Below are 1,974 nucleotides of genomic sequence, written 5' to 3' on the forward strand. Positions count from 1 at the left end.
CCTTAGTTATACCATAGAAGATAGCGTGAGCCAAGTAGATCACTCGGGTGTCTACAGGCAATGATTCGTCCTGTGGAAACACCATTGTGCCTAGCAAGGCTATGGCGAATGCCAAAGGTCTAACGTGCTTCCCATTTCTTCTCTGGAACTCCCTCGATACGTAGCATGCCGGTGACATCCCCCAACCTCCGATACAGATCCTTAAAGGCTACAGTGGGTCCTCGTGCCCAGGGCGCCTCAATCAACGCAAGAAACTTCATGATTTGGCCGACTGTGGGCCTCTGTGGAAATAACAGGTTGTGATCTGGCTTGTGTCGTCTCCTTACACAGGTTCCATTGCCATCTATGGCATCCCTAATCTCCTTCAAGGTTGGAGTCATATCAATATCAATGAAGCAGAACAACATTTTCATATCGTCCCAATGTCCGACCAATACCTCTATTAGTTACGACAAATCGCCTTCATCATCATGATTGAGGTGTGACCTAAAGTGCAGCTAACTATCCTTCGATGAGTATCACCTAACCATTCTCACCAAACTCTCAATAGATCCGGAGCCTCGATAACTATATCAAAATGGATTCGACCTTCCATCTACAAACAGGAACATGCTTAAGATTCCCCATCCTCGCTCATAGTCAATGGTTCATCACATAGGCACAAACATGCTTCCACATAAAGATAAATGAGATGCGGTGCTCTTCGGGTCATAGGCCCTCCGAACACAGGGTGGCCTCTCTTAATGAGCTTTAGGTAGGTCTGAGATACCCAAAGATCGTCTAGGTATGAATGCTCTAGTTCAGTAGGGATTTGGCTTAGATCTATCTTAGTTTTACTAGAGTGGGCTTTTCACAAAATGCCGGGAACCCGAACGGACAGAGGGGCTGAATCGTTAGGCTGTTGGACGACCACGAACCAACCTTGCCTCATAACAGTTCCAAAAGAAATATTTTAGTTTTATATTGAAGGTACGACCGCATGCTCCGCGAAGTCGCCTTTGGAACAAAGTGTAAAATAAATGTCAAGAATGGCGGAGTTATGATGTGCATGCAATGATAGTTGATAATTGCGGGAAAGTAAACATATAAACAGTTGAAGCAGATATACCCACATTATATTGGAATTCTTATGGTTAGAACCGTTAAGTCCCCAGTGGAGTCGCCATCTATGATGTAGCGGGCGTTGGGATTTTAAGTTTAACCGGCTCACACATACCTCATAAAAAAAGGGAGGTGTCCCAGGGAAGTATTGTTGTGAATCGTACCGGGAAAGTCGGAAAAACCCGCCAACCACTTAATGGTGCTCTAAAGGATACATTTTAGAGTCGCCACCTAATTTTTAGGAAAGAAAAGCGATTCGAAAAGAGTTCATTTAAAACTATTATTTAGAAGAAATCTAATCTACCAAAATCTGGTAAGGGTTCCTGATCCCAGAAAGGAAGGTGTTAGGCACCCCGATATTAAGGATCCGCTCAACTGCAGTTTACCTACGGGTTCTAATAGTATACCTTATGATTATAAACTGTTTTTGATAAAATTGCTTAAGTCTAAATTTCCGCAATAAGGTTAGTCATCATTCATGCAAAAATAGCGCATGTCGGGTTTCGAACTTGGACACTTAAGTTATGACCCGAAAGTAAGTAGAACACCACATAAGCCCACCCTTTAAAAGTATTTTGGACAATCTCTTATTTTTTAAGTAAAGGTCTCCTTTTATTAAGGCATATTGCTATAAATCCCGTCAATTTACCTTATTCTATTTTAATCATTATTCTTCCTTAAATTCAATTTAATTCTTAAATCTAAGTCATTTATGTTCAAACTCCTAAAGTTAATGCATCAACCTTATTTTAGAGTCAAATTATGAATAAACAAGCTTTCAAAGAATAATTCGTATTTCATATTTGTTTTATACACGGCTTTGAAAATCTGTTTAGGCAACTCTAAATTTAGGATTAATCTTAAGTTCTAATC

This window comes from Lycium ferocissimum, chromosome 3, assembly GCF_029784015.1.
Source record: "Lycium ferocissimum isolate CSIRO_LF1 chromosome 3, AGI_CSIRO_Lferr_CH_V1, whole genome shotgun sequence".
Lineage (NCBI taxonomy): Eukaryota > Viridiplantae > Streptophyta > Magnoliopsida > Solanales > Solanaceae > Lycium > Lycium ferocissimum.